General features: G+C 41.4%; 1 protein-coding gene across 6 annotated transcripts in view; it reads left to right on the top strand.

The window, feature by feature from the left end:
• RGS7 (regulator of G protein signaling 7) overlaps positions 1–17,969 on the top strand; it is a 496,565-nt gene that overhangs the window by 441,077 nt on the left and 37,519 nt on the right. The window lies entirely within an intron of this gene.

Here is a 17,969-nt window from a genome sequence, read left to right as displayed (position 1 = left end):
AACGTAGGATTGTGAGCTAAATGTAAATGATGGATTACATAAAGCTTGACACAGAGAAAGGTTGTGCTTCTCACTCTATGCAAAGCTCTACATACCACGGCTCCTCTCCAATTCTCTTCTCCCTGTCTCAAATGCTGAGTGCCAGGGGGAAGCCTGCACAGCCACATGGTTTGATGTAGTACATCAGGAGAATGACCGTAGCTAAAAACACTTGGCTCAGATACCAACTTGCTGCCTACATGTGTGATTTCACTAAACACCTTCAAGTGTCAGGCTCCTCGTTTGTTGAAGTGGGTAGTAATACTTTCCTCAGAGTCCCTTGAGAATGCGCTGAGATAAAGCAGGCAAGTTGCTTATATGTGCATAGCACGCAGTCATTGTTCAACAATTGGTGGTTCAAGTTCTTTTAGCCAGCATGGTCTTGAAGGGAGACAAGAACACAAGGGGTAAGGTTGTGAAGTTGGCAGATAACTTTGACCCAGTGGAATCACCAAAGATTTTGGGGAATCCAAAGAGCTAGATGAGGTTTGAAGCTAGAGTAAATGTACTGCTGCATAACAAATTACCCCCACTTAGCAGCATAAAACAATGCACATTTGTTACTTTACACAGCTTCTGAGGCTCAGGAATCGGGGAGTTGCTTTCTTGGTGGTTCTGAGTCAAGGTTACCCATGAGGTTGGAGCCAGGCTGTTGACCAGGACGGCAGGCATCTGAAGCAATTGGAGAATCCACTTCACTCACACAGTGGTTGGGAAGAGGCTCCAGTTCCCAACCACAAAGACCTCTACATAAGTGTACTCAAGACATAGCTTCCCCATGGCGCCCAAGAGAGAAAGAGGGCCCTAAGTTGGAAACTGCACTCCTTTGCAGTCAGATTTCAGAAGTATCATATCATCACATCTGCCGTAGACTCTCAGTCACACAGACCAGTGGTGGTGCAGCGTGAGGACCGCACAGGGGTGTGAACACCAGGAAGAGGAGATTGCTAGGGGCCATCTTGGAGGATGACAACCACAGTGGAATCTGGCCAACGGGAAGAATTTGGAAATTGGGGGAAAGAGAGTAAACTGGGTCAGACACTAGCACGAGTGAAATCCCGGTCATTGCCATGGGTGACCCTCACCAGTTGCTGATGGGACCATCTCCAGTGACCTCTAAGTAAGAGGTGGAGACACGGGGCTCTAGGTCGGCGGGGGAAGGCTGACCATACAGACTTTTCCCAGTTGTGCCAAGTGGCTTCCTTGCGGATCCCCCGAGGAAGAACGTGAAGGTGTAATTCCTAAACCAAAGAATGCACTTATGACCCATGTTAACCTTGAAACAAGTTAAATTTTTTCAACTTTAATTTTTACATTTTTAAAAGAGAGTTGATCATCTCTCTTACAATAGTGAGCAAAATAAAACTTTAAAGAGGAGTAGGAAAGCCCGTTATACAAGTGACTTTTATTACTGGGAAGGGGCAGGCAGGCAGGTAGTGGCACGCATAAGAGGACAGAGTCCTCACTCCTCCAGTTAGCTTGTCCCCCACTATGCTCCGCCCAGGACCAGGCACGTAGTGGACACTCAATGGTGTAGTTTGTTACTAGTGAATTAATAATACGCGCTCTGCCCCTCTCCTGCATACACCCTTTTGGATGACAGTCAACACACTGACGCAGGACACACAGGCTTAAAAGGCCCAAAGGTTTTGCGGTCACAGGGCTCTGATAGTCGAACCAACCAGGGCATCAGGGACCAGGTCTGAATCAAAAGAACATTGTCGTCAGCCGTCACAAAGCTCATCGATTGCTGGCGTTGTCTGTGAGCGCCAGATACTTGGCGGTACAAGCTGAGCCTCTGCTCAGATGGACAGATTCAACCGACACGTGTAAAAATCCATGCCACATGGAGTCCTCGCTACGGAGTGTGAGGGGGCAGCACTGCGGCGGGCTTCTGTCAGTGACCGTCAGAACACTGCGCGGTGCCTTTGCACAAAAGCTCTTTACGTTCCTACCTCACTAATTCTTCACAGAGATTTTGTAGGGGGAGTAATTACTGTCCTTAATTTACAAACAAGACTCTGAGGAGTTGAGTTTTGTCACCTGTCATGGGGCTTAGCCTCCAGTCCTTCCTTGGGACGAAAAGCCTGGCCGTTGCTCCAACACCACATGCCATCTCTGTTTAATCCCTTTTCAGGCTTTCTTTGTAAATTCCTAACATGTGTCAGGCTATTTTATGACATCAGGGCCAGCTTGTGCCCATCAGATAGATTTTCTTTTATATACTAGTGAAATGCAGTAAAGGGATGAATTGAACTTTCCTTTTGTTGGGCGGTCTGTTGAGCCTGGCAGGTGCCCTGTGTTTAGCCCATCCCCCACCCACTGCCCCGCCCCCAACCATCAGGTCTCTGTCCAGAACCTGGTTCTTGCTCCTCCTCCCTCCCTTTCTTTTCTTCCCTTTGCTCATTTGCTTCCTTTCGTAAATGCACGTAGGAGTGAGATCACACGGTATTTGTCTTTCTCGGACTGATTTTGCTTAGTGTAGCACTCTCCAGCTCCATCCCTGTCGTCCCAAATGGCAAGATTCCGTTCTTTTTTTAAATTAACATATAATGTATTATTTGCCCCAGGGGTACAGGTCTGTGACTCATCAGTCTTAGTTCACTGGCACTCACCATAGCACGTCCGCAGTGTCCATCAGCCAGCAACACCCTCCCCACCCCTCCCCTCCAGCAGAACTCGGTTTGTTTCCTGAGATTCAGGGTTTGTGCCTGGCATGTTCGCCGGATCACAGGCAGGCAGATGGCACCATAGGTCCGTTGTCACAACGTCTCTGGGGAGGAACTCAATATTATCAGCCATATCCGACTGCTGGAAACAGCGTGGAAAGTGTGGTGTAAGGGCGACAGATATCAAACCTAGAAACCCGCAGGGCAAATTCTGGACTTGAACCTAATAATCTATAGAGTGTGTGTGTGTGTGTGTGTTTCATGTGTTCATTTGGAGTTTTGTAGCAGAAAGTTGATACCTTTCCCAATATTGTTGAAAAGTCTCAGCGATAGCGATATTCCTCTTGTAACTTTGGGCAGGGTCGGTTCTGGGGTGTCCGTGAGGAATTACACTGAAGTCCGTAGAAATGAGGCAGTTCTCCGTCCTTAATGCAAACAGGCCTCTCCTCACGGTCCCGCCTCCTCTGCCCATAGTCGGTGATCCAGCTACGGATTCGTTTAACCATTTTAGAAAATCCAAGATGTGTTTGTCCAAAATTAAATCTCCTTTTGTGTTTTGAAAAAAAAAAAGAACAGCGCTTCTATTATTCTGGTCTGTTCCTTTGGATTAGAAAATATTTTGACAATGTAGTGATCCTGAGCCTCCCTGTGAGTGAAACGGTTCTTTTTTGCTCTCTGGTTACATCTTTTATCCTTTGTCTGGTCTTTCCATCCCTGAATAGATTTGGAGATACAGTGTCCTATTATTATGTAATATCTGATGCTATTTATGTGAGCCCTGGGTAGAGTGAGAATAAAAACTGTTTTCCCCCTTATTAAGTTGGTGTTTCTATAGCGCATGGGTTGGCAGCTTTTGGAAATGCGCTCCGATTTCTGTCCTGTTCCTTCTGAAATAATGAGGCTACGGGTGGGGTTGGGGTGACGCTGGGAGCAAGGCCCTGAGGCCAGCAGCCAGCATCCCAGGGACATGAGGAGAGGCGAGCTCCGCTCCCAAAGACCCATGCTATCTTGTACCTCCTGGGGTCTGGGCAAGTGCTGGGCAGAAACCCGCCGCGGAAGCAGTGGTCCAAGAGGCTGGCCCCGCGCTCCAGAAGCCAGCGTCTAGGACCGCTGCTGCCACAACAGGAGGTACAGTCCTGTTTGCCACAGAAAGGGTCAGTAGGTAATCTTCTACTATAGACAGAAATGGAGTAAAAATTGTTGGAGAATCTGGGAAACTTTCTGCTGTTTTTTTCTGTAAGTTCGAAATCAAATGAAATTCACAAGCTAACAACATGCGTGTACACACACATGCACACACACAGGGGCACACCGTGCGTGAAGCGATGACGGAGCCCACGAAGCGAGACTCGACCTGCCCGTGCTGACAGCCGCGCGAATTCCCACCCCATGGGGAGCAGTGATGGTGCGGGCTTTGTTTTTGCTCTTGCTTTGATTTTCCTCAGATATAGTTTCCCCAAATTGTATTGGGGAAAAAAGAAAGGAAGGAAGGAAGGAAGGAAGGAAAGAAGAGAGAGAGAAAGAAAGAAAGGCTGTGTTCTCTCATTCTGACACCAGGCGTCTGCTTCACACAAAGTCTGCTTTCCTGAGAAAAATAAATTAAAATTGAAAACAATCTAAATTAATGAAGAAAAAAAAAGTAAATTCTCTTTCAAACCGAGAAAGCTCTAGAAAATTTCTCCTCAGCTCTGCTATTTCCCCTCAACCATTTTAGGTACCTTCTCACAGTTAAAAACTGGATTTTTTTTTTTTTTAAGCAAATTACGCTTCATCATCACAGGCTCCAACATGAAGACATTTGTCAGTACATATTTTCAAATGTTAGAAGTTAGCCCTTTGAGAAGTGGAAGGTTAAAGCGACCGTTGAGGAAGTGAAACGCAACTGTAGTCATCTGGTGCTTGACTTGATGGCGGTGGAGGATTGTGAACTGCCTCCACACCACCGTATAATTAGTCCCCAAAAAGGTGTTCACTCGTGTATTTATTAAATATACCTGGTCTTAAATTGCTAAAGTCTTTTCTTTTTCTTTTTTTTTTTGCTTCCATTCAGTAAAGTTCAACTTGTTTTTAATGAGTAACTTCCTCAAATCCTAACAGTCTGAAAGACCCAGTTGTTTGCTATGTGATTGTTTTCTGTATGTCAAACTTTACTTCTAATAATCATAGCAGCTAACATGTGCTTCAGGTATCAGGAATATGTCTCCGCTTTGCACACAGTATATTGTACAACAGAGTACCATTGCTCTTACCTTCGCTAGGTAGGAGGAGACACCCAGGCTTGGGAGGAGGGTTCCTTATCTTCCAGAAATACAGAGCCCGTGATCTTAACTATTTTGTAGTCATGTTGTTTTCTTTTCATGTAGTAGTAGCATTTTAAAACATAGCCTAACTCTTTAAATAAGTGACTTATTAAAAGGTTTTCTGCATTCTAAGGAGCATATCATAGATGGGGTTATTTTAGGGAAAGAGCACTGCCCGTTGAAACAGCTAAGGTTGAGTGGGTCCTGTCATAGAAGTTGTGAGAAGAAATCATGAATTGGGTGCTAGGTTTGACCAGATGAAGACTGATGCCTTCTTGTAATGTGCAAGTCCTTGATACTGTGATTCATTAAATATTGGGTTCAGAGTGGCTGACCTGTGTAGGTTATAAAATGGTTACAGAGCTCAAGTGAGATAATGTTTGGAAAATGACAAAGTAGACAGTCCACCATGGAAGAATTTTTTTTTTTTTTTAATTTCTTTTCGGTGTTCCAGAGTTCATTGTTTATGCACCACATGGAAGAACTTTTATTTGTATTATTTTTGTTCCTTTACATGTTGAATGCAGATTTTTTTCATAGAAGGTTTTTCTTTAAGATTTTATTTATTTATTTGAAAGAGAGTGTAAGCTAGGGGTCGGGGAGAGAGGCAGAGGGAGAAGCAGACTCCCTGCTGAGTCGAGAGCCTGATATGGGGTTCAATCCCAGAACCCCAGGATCATGACCTCAGCCAAAGGCAGGTGATTAACCAACTGAGCCACCCAGGTACCCCATTCATAGAGGGTTTTAATCTTCAATTCCATAATACAGAGCAAGGGAGAGCAGTGGTAACAGAATGGGTCCTTTGGAAATTAAGTTCTTTTAGTCTATGCCTAAAATTCACATTTTGTCCCAACTTTTTCTTCTGGTAAGGAAACTTAACGAGATAAGATCTCTAGAGCTTACTCTTTTTCCTTAACTCAAATGTTATGCCTGATAATTAGCAAATGCCTATTTCCCCTTCTCCCCAGCCCCTGGAAACTACCATTCCACATTTTGATTCTGGATTTGACTATTTTAGATACTTCATAAAAGTGCAGTCATATAGCATTTGTCTTTCCATGACTGACTTATTTATGAATTTATTTGTATTTGTCTTTTTTTAATATAATAGCCGATACACAATGTTACATTAGTTTCAGGTGTACAACTTAGTAATTTCACAAGTTTATATATTATGCTATGTTGTTTTATTCTTTGCATAAATACCCAGTAGTGTAATTGCTGTACTGTTTTCCACAATGGCTGCACCAGTTTGTGTTCCCACCAACAGTGCATGAAGGTTCCTTTCTCTTCACATCCTGGCCCATAGCTGTTGCTCGTTGTCTTGATTTTAGCCATTCTAACAGGTGTGAGGTGATATTTCATTGTGGTTTTGGTTTGCCTTTCCCAGATGGTTAGTGATGTTAAGCAACTTTTCAAGTGTCTGTTGGCCACGTTCATGTCTTCTTTGGAAAAATTCAGGTCCTCTGCCCATTTTTTTTTTAAGATTTTTATTTATTTATTTGACAGAGAGAGATCACAAGTAGGCAGAGAGGCAGGCAGAGAGAGGAAGGGAAGCAGGCTCCCCGCCGAGCAGAGAGCCCGATGCGGGGCCCGATCCCAGGACCCTGGGACCATGACCTGAGCCAAAGGCAGAGGCTTAACCCACTGAGCCACGCAGGCGCCCCATCCTCTGCCCATTTTTTAATGAGATTTTTGTTTTGTTTTGTTTTGCTTGGCATTGACTTGTATGCATTCTTTATACATATATTAGATATTAATCTCTTATGGCATATATTGTTTGTAAATATCTTATGGGATATATTGTTTGTAAATATCTTTCAACAGAGTGCTCCTTGGTTTTTGATGGTTTCCTTTGCTGTGCAAAAGCTTTTTATTTTGATGTGGTCCCGATAATTTGTTTTTGCTTTTGTTTCCCTTGCCTTAGGATATGTATCTAGAAAAATATTGCTGTAGCTGAAGACAGAAAAATTACTGCCTGTGATCTCTTCTAGGATTTTTATGATGTCAGGTCTCATGATAGGTCTTTAATCCATTTGTAGTTAGTTTTTGTTTATGGTGTTAGAAAGTGGTCCAGTTTTCCAAGCACCATTTATTGAAAAAAAAAAACAACAACTATCTTTTCCCCACTGTATATTCTTGTCTCCTTTGTCATAGATTAATTAGCCTTATAAATGTGGGTTTATTTCTGGCATCTCTATACTGCTTTGTTGATCTGTGTGTCTACTTTTGTGCCAAGACCACATTCTTCTGATTACTATAGCTTTGTGGTATATCTTGAAATCTAGAATTGTGTTACCTTCAGCTTAGTTCTTTGTCAGGATTGCCTTTGACTATTTAAGGTCTTCTAAGGTTCCATACAAATTTTAGTATTGTTTGTTCTAGTTTTTTAAAAATGCTGTTGGCGGTGCCTCAGTAGCTCAGTTGTTAAGCATCTGTCTTTGGCTCAGGTCATGGTCCCAGGGTCCTGGGGTTGAGCCCTGCATTGGGCTCCCTGCTCAGTGGGAAGCCTGCTTCTCTCTCTTCCACTCCCCCTCCTGTGTTCCCTCTCTGTGTCTCTTTGTCAAATAAATGAATTCTTTAAAAAAAGAATGCTGTTGATATTTTGATAGGGATTGCATTGAATCTGTAAATTGCTATTGGGAACACAAATGTTTTGACAATATTAATTCTTAGAATCCATAAGCATGGAATATCTTTCCATTTGTGTCCTCTGCAGTTTCTTATATCAGTGTTTTCTAGTTTTCAGAGTACAGGTCTTTCATCTCTGGTTAAGTTTAATCCTAGGAATTTTAATCTTTTCGCAGCAGTTGTAAGTGGTATTGTTTTTTAAAATTCTCTTTTGGCAACTACATTGTTAGTGTGTAGAAATGATACCAATTTCTAATTTTGTATCCTGCCACTTTACTAAGTTTGTTTATTACTTCTAGTAGCTTTTTGGTGGAATCTTTAGGATTTTATATGTATAATATATCATCTGGAAATAGTGACAGTTTAACTTCTTCTTTACAAATATGGATGCCTCTTATCTCTTGTTCTGTCTGTTGTGCCTAGGAATTATGTTGAATAAAAGTGGCAAGGGTAGATATCCTTGTCTTCTTTCTGTCCTTAGGGGAAAAGCTTTCAGTTTTTCCTCCTGGAAGAGGAAATTAGTCATGGGTTTTTCATAGATGACCTTTATTATGTTGAGGTATGTTCCTTCTAGCCCCATTTAGTTGACAGTTTTTATCATGAATAGATGTTGAGCCTTGTCAAATGCTTTTTCTGCCTCTATTGAAATTAGTGTGATTTTTATCTTATGTTCTGTTAATGTGGTGTGTGACATTACCATTCTATTAATGTGGTGTGTGTGGTGTGTGACATTGATGCTATCCTGGCATCCCAGGAATAAATCCCACCTGATCATGATGAATAATTAATGTATAGTTGTATGTGGTTGCTAATGTTTTGTTGAGGATTTTTGCATCTATGTTCATCAGGGTTATTGGCCTGTAGATTTTTTTTGTGATGTCTTTGTGTGGTTTGGTATCATGGTAATCCTGGCCTCATAGAATGTATTTGGAAGTTTTCCTTCCTCTTCAATTTTTTGGATAGTTTGAGGAGAATTGGTATTAATTCTTAAGTCTGGTAGAATTCACCTGTGAATCCATCCAGTCCAAAAGTCCTGGATTTTTATTCTTTGGTAGTTTTTGATTACCAATTCAGTTTTGTTGCTTGTAAATGGTCTGTTCAGATTTTCTATTTCTTCCTGATTCAGTATTGGAATATTGTATATTTCTAAGAATTTATCCATTTCTTCTAAGTTGTCAGGCTGATTTAACTTAGCCTAATGACCTCAAGGTTCATCCATGTTGTCACACATTGCAGGATTTTCTCTTTCTTTTTCTTTCTTTCTTTCTTAAAAGCTGAACAGTATTCTTTTGTATGTACTTACCCAATTTATTTATCTTTCCATTGTCAGGGACATTTAGCTTGTTTCTACATCTTAACCACTATGAGTAGCATTGCAATTAAAATGAAAGCGCCAGTATCTCTTTGAGATTCTGATTTCAGTTGTTTTAGTTAAATACCCGGAAGTGGGATTACTGGATCTTTTGGTAGTTCCATTTTTATTTTTTACAGGAATGTCCATACTGTTTTCTGTAATGGCAGCACCATTTTGCATTCTCATCAGCAGTGTACAAGGATTCCAATCTCTAACCACAAACTATCTTAAAAGGAAATTAGGAAAACAATTCCACTTATAACAGGACACACAAAAAGAACAACATACTTAGGAATGAACTTAAATAATGAGGTGGAAGACTTGATATAGAAAACTACAAAATATTGATGAAAAATTTAAGACACAAACCAATGGAAAGACACCCCATGTACATGGATTGAATGACTTTATTTTTATTATTTTTTCAGTGTTCCAAGATTCATTGTTTATGCACCGTACTCAGTGCTCCATGCAATATGAGCCCTTCTTAATACCCACCAGGCTCACCCAGCCCCCCACCCCTCCAAAACCCTCAGTTTGTTTCTCAGTGTTCACAGTCTCTCATGGTGTCTCCCCATCCAATTTCCCCCAACTCACTTCTCCTCCCCTTCTCCCAATGTCCTCCATGTTCTTCCTTATGCTCCACAAGTAAGTTAAGTGAAAGCATGTGAAAATTGACTCTCTCTGCTTGACTTATTTCACTCAGCATAATCTCTTCCAGTTCCATCCATGTTGACACAGAAGTTGGGCATTCACCCTTTCTGATGGAGGCATAGCACTCCATTGTGTATATGGACCATATCTTCTTTACCCATTTGCCCATTGAAGTGCATCTTGGTTCTTTCCACAGTTTGGCGACTGTGGCCATTGCTTCTATGAACATTGGGGTACAGATGGCCCTTCTTTTCACTACTTCTCTATCTCTGGGGTAAATACCCAGTAGTGCAATTGCAGGGTGATAGGGAAGTTCTATTTTTAATTTCTTAAGGAATCTCCACACTGTTTTCCAAAGTGGCTGTACCAGCTTGCATTCCCACCAACAGTGTAAGAGGATTCCCCTTTCTCCACATCCTCTCCAGCACTTGTTGTTTACTATCTTGTTGATTTTGGCCATTCTAACTCGTGTAAGGTGATATCTCAATGTGGTTTTGATTTGAATCTCCCTGATGGCTAATGACGATGAACATTTTTTCACTTGCCTGTTAGCCATTTGTATGTCTTCTTCGGAGAAGTGTCTGTTCTATTCTTTATAGATCTTGGGTATCAGCCCTTCATCTGTAGTAGGCCATTGGATATCAGCCATTCATCATTTGAATGACTTTATATTGTTAAAAACCCACATGCTTTTAAAAACCAAAAACTGATTCATGACATGTACTATTGTGTCCTATAGTTCAGTTGTTTTATCTTAACTCTGGTGTGCCTTAAACATCCAGGTGGGCAAAATGCAGAGAAGCACAGCTTTTATTTGTCTTTGAATGTTTGTAGGTCAAAATGGAGATAGTCTGAAACAAAATTATAAATGCAGGGGCAGGGGAGCTCACTCATACTGCCTTCTCTGAAACTCAGGCTTCTTAAGTTCCCAGTGTCCTCCTGCTCTTTAAGTACTCAACCCCTGTAAAATCTGGAAGTAATAAATTATTAGCCATATTTACTCATTTAAGCAATGGACTACTTACATTTCAAGTGAAAAAAAAATATTTGAGCTAAATTTTGTTGTACCAGAAATATTTCTTTTAAGTGTAACTGAAGAATTACACCATTGTTTCCTGTTCAATTAATGTATGATAATAATGATAGTTGATGACCAGTTGGTCTGGAAGTTAAGTTATAGGTACCAATATTCTCAAGCACACATGCACAATATACCAAAACACAGTAAATAAAACTCATGTTGTATTTTAAACAAGAGTAGTGTTCAGAAATAACTGTTACATATAATCTATGGTTTCTCTCATTCATTTGTTTATTTATTCATTCAATATCCATTAAGCACCTACTAGGTAACAGAAAAATTCAGTCTCTGGTGATGATATTAAACAAGACAGACAAAGTCCCTATATTTGAGGAGCTTACTTTTTGGTAGAGAAAAAATAAATATAATGTACAAGAACATTCCAGGTAGAGGCAAGTGCTATAAATTAAAAACAAAAACAAAAACAAAACAAAAAAATAAAAAAACAAAAAAACCAGGGTGATATGATTGGGAGGGTTTGGAGGCCAAGTAGTCCAGTAAGGCCTCTCTTCGACCAGAATGGAATACTGGGACAGTAGCAGCAGCCAGTCCAAAGGGAAGAAACCGATTCATGGGAGGAGCAGGAAGAAGGCCAGTGAGGCTGGAGTGACATGAGCAGAAGCAAAGAGGTACCAAGTGGGGTTGGAAAGGCAGAGGCTGTGTATGTAGCACCTTGTAGGACACGGCAGAGGGTTTGCCTCGTATCTGAAATGTGAGGAGACGTGTGCAGAGGTCTGAAGAGCATAATGACGTGGCTCTAGTCTCAAAAGGTCAGTGTGACTGCTGCGCAGAGAGCAGCCTGGGAGTCGAGTTGAGAAAGCGAGAAAGGGTTGATGAGGACCAATGAGAAGGCCGCTGGGACAGGCCAGGTGGGAGAGAATGGCAGCTTCGACCAGGTTGGTGGCACACGGGGAGCAGATAAATTCAGGATGTATTTAGAGGTAAAGTGCACAAGATTTGCTGTTCAATGAAACGTGGAAAGTAAGGGAAGGCGAGGTGCCATGATGACTCCCGGGTCACGGCGTGAACATCCTGGATGGTGGCGGCCTTTGCTGCAGAGGCGATGAGTGATGGGTGGGGGCAGCGAGAGGAGCTCCCGGCCGGCCAGTGCCCTTTCCCAGCAGTTGAACTAAAACTAGAGCTGCGTCTGGGACACTTTCCCCACGGGTGGCTGGGACAGAGCAGGTCCACGATTGTTCACTCACAGGATTTGGGGCAGGCGCTTCTGTAGCGTGCTGCCCAGGCTCCCCCTGCACTGAGGTTTTCCTCCTGCCCCTGAGAGCACAGAATGAACCACAAGCTCCCCCTCCCGGTGTGGTCCCCTGTCTCAGAACTCCAGCCAGATGTTTCCTGTCATCTACACTGATCCACTCAGTTAGCTTGTAAAATATTGATGTCCTGTAAGTTTTTCGGGAGATAGCATGAGAACTTGTTTACATTTCTGTCGTCACCATTCCTATACTTCCTTCCCCACATCTCCAAAATTTAGCCAGGAATAAACTCTTCAAGTTTTACCCAAAGAAATTGTGAAAACACCCGCACTCTAACTCAGGTGCTTTGACTGGTTCATTTGCTAAAATGTTAGACACCATGTTTTTGCAGGAAGTATTTGTCTGGCTTCCTGACCCCTGTCAGAACCCAAGTAACAGATTAGAGGATGATGGGGTGGTACTGGGGACAAGGACATTGAGACCAGCAAAACCGACTACTGACAGGCAGAAGGCAGAGGCATTAAAAAAAAAAAATGGCATAAAATGAGAAAAAGTTCAAAATCATTAAGAGTTAGGACCATCTGGCCTCATAGGCATTGCTGTCTTAAAGATGGCACAGTGTCATTCTCAAAAATGACCTTGAATCAACAAGAAAAGATTGTGTTATTTCAGGTATAATTGTGTAAGAATGTCAGGGTATGTGGGAATTATTTTAAAAGATCCTTTTTTCTAATGGTGAAAATAAAATTGAGTTTTGGCACTGAGTGATAAATATGTAATCTGGGAAATAATTGTATGTGAACTTCTCTTTTCTGACACCACAAGATAAATAAAATGCTTATCTTTTGCTACTTTTGGAAATCAAGTTTAATGCAACAGAGCGTGTCTTTGAAATTCATCTTCTTTATAGAGGTCTTGCTGAGCTGAGGTGTGTGGTACAGATAGCCCTTCTCTGTGTGTCTTGCCTGGAGAGGGAAGTAAGACTCTTTTCCATTTAGGAATATATGGCTTCAGAGCCTCACAAGCTATTGAATTCAAGGCCACTTCCAATGTCCACTGATTTTCATGAACTTGTTATTTTCTATGTGCCCCACTGTGATTTGTGTTAACAATTATTATAAGCATTTTGAACTTACTGTGAGTTGTTTATATTATTAGGAATTTTATTTGATTCTCTAAACTGGTCACAGCATGCCATTAAATCACCAGTACCAACAACAGTAATAGTCTACAAAACTGCCTTCACCAGTTCAGTTAACTGATCCGTTTTCCTACCTTGTAGCTCTTAACTTTCATGCTAGAGCAATTTCCATGTTCATGCCTACATTCAACAAACACTTTAAGAGTTAAAGTCAAAAGTTCTAAGGCACTTAATAATATGAAGTTTATGGACCAGGAATCCTCACCTTCCCATGAATGAGATCCCAGAAGGAGAGCAAGATAATGCCAACTGAAATGCCACTTCACTGAAGGTTATGAAAGTGCCCTGAATGCCAACCCAGAGCTCCCCAGTGTATATCAAGTTGGAGTGTGTGTTTTCAATCTCAGAGGGGTCTTTTTTATCCCACAATTGAAAAATCTTTGCATGTCCTCAAATTGCAACCAGCATTTATAAAGAAAAAACAAAACAAAACATAAAACCAGAGAAGGAAGGAGATCAACCACTTGTGTGAATGGCAGGCCCAAGTGTGACAGAAAAGCAGGGTTCACGCACACCTGCCTCAGACCCTGTCACTTCCTGAAGGAGCTCATATTTTATTCAACCTCTGCCCAGTGATTTTTTTTTAAATTCTGAAGCAACTCTAGCTGGAAATATTTTAAGTATTTAAAGGCTGAACATGAAGCATGAGTAATGCCAGTGATGACAAAGAAGCCATAGCAAACTTAGTTCGAGTCCTCTCAGTAGCCTGGTGAGAACTGTGACAGTCTGAGTATACTTGGGCCTGTGTGGCAGCTACCAGTCTACAAAAAAAGTGACTATCATGGAAGGATGAACAGACAGTTCCTAGATGTTAAGTGGAAATGGTCTGATGTCAATCAGAAGAGATTAGTTGAGTCTGGTAGAATGCACGGGAGAAGAGTTTGGAGAAGCAGAGTAGAGACTCTGAGGAATGGGCTGGCGCTCCACCAGGCTCTCTGTGACTGACCCATCAGATATGAATTTTTCATATTCAATGATAGGCTCTTATTGCCACTGGTGATGCCAAAGGTCAAAGATACAAAAGGATGGGCCAGATTATTGCACAAGCACTAATGTTGAAATCTTCTGAGTCATGACTCTTGACAGTGACTGCATAAAGAGCTCTATTCTAGTTGGAGAAACAGGTAAAAATACTCAAATTGTATGTAAAGGCAATCCAGGAGCCATCCTTGATTTCTGTCTGTGTTTACATTGGTTTCTCTCCTCATCTCGATAAATGGCACCACCTCGTCCAGTTGCCGGTAACTAGGAGTCACCGTTGACTCTCCTTCCCTCACTGTGCTCTATGATCCAACCCATCGGCAAGTTTTATTGATTCTAGCCTCAAAATGCATCTTTCACCACAGTGGTACCTTTGTTGTTATCGATAAATCTGCACAGACCCATCATGGTCTCCTGGAGGCCACAGTTTACACTAGGGTTCACTTTTGGTGTTGAACATTCTGTGGCTTTAAACAAATGTTATAGTGACACGTATCCACCATTATAGTATCATGCGGAGTAGTTTCACTGCCCTAAAAATTTTCTGTGCTCTGCCTAAATCATCTACCCCTCTCTCTCACCCCTGGAAACCACTGATCTTTTAACTGTCTCCATAGTTGGAATCCTACAGTGTAGCCTTTTCAGACTGGCTTCTTGCACTTCACAATATGCATTTACGATCCCTCCATGTCTTTTCATGTTTTAATTGCTTATTTCTTTTCAGCTCCAAACACCTCCGTTGTGTTGCATGCCACACACCTCCTTTATCCCTTCACCTACTGCCTATGTCAGGTTTCGGCAATGTTGAATAAAGCAGTGAAGATCTGTGTGCAGGTTTTTTTTGAGGACATACTTTCTGAGCTCTTCTGGATAAATACCAGGGAGCACAATTGTTGTATCAGGTGGAAAAGAAGGTTTAGTTTTGTAAGAAACTGCAAAATAGCTTCCAGAATGGCTGGTTTTGTGCTGGTCTCAGCCTGTCAATAACCAGTGTTGTGGTTAGATCAGCCCATGGTTCTTATTGTTCCTGCAAGTTGCCCCTCCACAACAGCTATCAGGAGACTTAAATAAAGGTTTACCACTTATAGAACCTGTTAATTACATAGCACATATGGGGCCACCTAATGAGGTTGAGGGGAGAGGGGAAAACACAGGCCTGGGGTACTGCTTTTACTAGGGTCTAGGTGAGGGCCCAAGGCTTCATAGGTGCACTCTTTACTGATGAATTTGAAACACGAGAGCAGGGATTTAAAGCAGTGAAAGAGGAAGAGCAAAAAATAAAACAAAAACAAGTAGCCCAGATGATCCGTTGTTGAGATCAACCAAGCTCTCTAAAACAAAGAAAGCATAGGTGGGAGGCAGCCTGGCTCTTTATCCAGTGGTGTAGCTAAAGAGGCATTGCTTTGAGATAGCAGTCTTTGAAATGAGTACCTCTTTGAACAGGTTGGTTGCTAGTTCACCAAAGATTCAATCAGGCATTTACATTACAAAAAAAGAAAAAAAAAACCTATTAGGGTCTCCACTACAAGGCTATATCAATTTGCATTCCCACCAGCAAGGAATGAGAGCTCTGGCCCTGGTGATCTGATGTTGTCAGGACTCTGGATCCTGGCTCTTGTAGTAAGTGTGTAGTGGTATTTAAATTTTGCTTTAGTTTGCAATTCCCTAATGACACAAGATGTGTACCATCTTTTCATACACTCGTTTGCCATGTGTGTATCTTCTTCAGTGAGGTGTCTGTTCAGACAGTTTGCCCATTTTTTAATTGGGTTGCTCATTTTCTCATTGTTGAGTTTTTAGAGTTCTTTGTATATTCATATGCTTGTCTTCATTGGACATACCCTTTGCAAATGTTGTTTCCCAGTCTGGCTTATCTTTCATGGAACATAAGTTTTTCGTTTTAGTGAAGTCTGGCTTACCAGTGATTTCTCACATGGACTGTGCTTTTGTTGTTGAATATAAAAAATGACCACCAAACTCAGGCCACCTAGATGTTCACCTATGCTTATCTTCTAGGGAGGTTACAAGCTAGCATTTCACATGTAGGTCTGTGATCTGTCTGGAGTTAATTTTTGTTAATTTTTATTTTAAAATACAAATCATATTAAGTCACTTCCCTTATGACCTCCACTACTCTGTAGGCTTACCTTACCGTTACCGTGGTAGACTTCCCTTAGCTCATTACCCTGAGCTGCAGTTTTTACCTGACCACTGTCCACAGCTCCAAGTCATCGTGGTATATTTCCCTCCCCTCTGCTGCTGGAGCCTTCACTCTCTCGGTGGACTCCCAGAATTTGTTCACAGCCTACACCGAAGTGGAACTAGATAATCCAGAACCTGTGTCGCACAAATAAGACTGAGTAGTAATCAAGCGAGTAAATATTATAGAGGAGATTGAATGGAAGGGATTCCAGAGTAGTTACCCTAAACAACCTCCTGCACATACAGCATCTAGTAAGCCCTGCTTCAATTCGATGTTTAAAAAAAATATCCTGAAGTAGAACACTCTAGAACCTGTAATCACTTTATGTAAGAGTGAGGAATCGTTTTCACTGTGGTACAATACATGACGAATTGAACTTTTAAAACTTGTTCTGTGTTACAAAATGGCAAATCTTCCCCAGTAACTGAATCACATTTGAGCCAATAACTATTCAAAATATTTCAATTCAATATTCAAAACCTCACTTTTTTCCAGAATCGTATCTTTTTTCCTAATTTCCAGGACTATGGATCTCTCTTATTATCAGTTCTGTTTGCCACCTCATTCTTAAATCTCCATTCATCTGTCATTGAGGACATGGTTTTGCCCAATTTCACTTCAGGTACTGGGACTGAATTAAAGAAAGTGGTTTTCCGTGATTGTCTCTTCACGCTGCTCTTCACTGAAGAGTCCTTAAGTCTTCCTTGTTATCCTGACAACAGTGTGCCTTCTGCCACAACTAATAATGGCATTTTGCCATGCCAGGAACTGAGTGGTACTCAGATTCCTTTAAGTAAAATCAGTGATGAAACCAAAATTTCAGCTCTGCTTTGCAACTCATTAAGACACTGACATGAACGCTATCGCAGTAATATTTCTCAATAATGTGATCCTTTTGCTACTTCAGGAATGGATTCCAAGGCATTAAATTCTACTTTTTAATAAGTAATGTTGCAGTACTGTCACAGCATAGCTGAATTCTGTTGAATAAATATACCTTTGGATCGCTCAAAATAAGTTATGATTCTTTTCTAGGCCAGTGTAAATATTACTTATTATTCCTTAAATTGAATGATACTGTGAACTTCGTATTATACCTGGCCAGCAGTACATATTTGAACATTCTTTATGGAGTGCTTACTCGGTAGTGATTGTGTCATTTATATCTCATTGGGAAGCTGTGTTTAGTAGTGCATAAAACCAAGTTAGGCATCACATTTTGCGTGGATCTGGTGCCAGCTAGTGGTACAAGTTATATATGCCTTAAAAGGATGACTGCCTTTTTAAAATAACCAAAGACCACATGCTCTTATAGGGATCGAATTTGCTCAAATACTAAAAATATAAATATTTATCTGCCATGTTGGTGAGAACCAAGAGGATGGCCGTAATAAGGGGTGTATGAGACGTTCTGTTGCGTAACGCCCACGCCAGCTTCTCTCCAGTCCTGCGCTCCCACACCGAGCTCATTCGCATTTTAGTATCCTTCTTACATTAGGAGATGATACATCCGTCCTTGTATTTCACCATTTATCACAAAGTCTGGCAACTAGATGCAGAAATAAATATTTTTCGATAAGTAATAAATGGTCTCTTCTTCTCCAGCCGATGGGAGGACGGGCCTTTCCTTTCCTCCAGATCACAC

The sequence above is a fragment of the Mustela nigripes genome, chromosome 10, assembly GCF_022355385.1.
Source record: "Mustela nigripes isolate SB6536 chromosome 10, MUSNIG.SB6536, whole genome shotgun sequence".
NCBI classification, from domain to species: domain Eukaryota; kingdom Metazoa; phylum Chordata; class Mammalia; order Carnivora; family Mustelidae; genus Mustela; species Mustela nigripes.
This window is presented reverse-complemented; position numbering and strand designations above follow the sequence as displayed.